Source organism: Etheostoma spectabile, chromosome 10 (assembly GCF_008692095.1).
Source record: "Etheostoma spectabile isolate EspeVRDwgs_2016 chromosome 10, UIUC_Espe_1.0, whole genome shotgun sequence".
NCBI classification, from domain to species: Eukaryota; Metazoa; Chordata; class Actinopteri; order Perciformes; family Percidae; genus Etheostoma; species Etheostoma spectabile.
The window spans coordinates 16,363,211-16,363,454 of record NC_045742.1 but is presented as its reverse complement, the minus strand read 5'-3'; the positions used below and the strand labels follow the sequence as shown (position 1 = coordinate 16,363,454).

Here is a 244-nt window from a genome sequence, read left to right as displayed (position 1 = left end):
GGCTCCGTTACCTTGTATCTCACGTTATAGCTCCGTAACAGATGTTTTTGTAAAAATAGGTTCGGTTGTGTCATAACAACATAACTTACCGTCTCATGTTATGGCGAAAGAGAAGCTCACAGACATTAGTTGTTTAGGTTTAATTACTAATGTTAACTAGCATGTTAGTTAGCGGTTATTAGCCTGTGCCTATGGAATCTCCTAACATATCACGCTCTCCGTCTCTGCTGACTGGGAATGATTG

General features: G+C 40.2%; 1 protein-coding gene across 1 annotated transcript in view; it reads left to right on the top strand.

Annotated features, from left to right (window-relative positions):
* The window catches only part of trim69 (tripartite motif containing 69), a 10,586-nt gene that overhangs the window by 7,357 nt on the left and 2,985 nt on the right, over window positions 1–244 (top strand). The window lies entirely within an intron of this gene.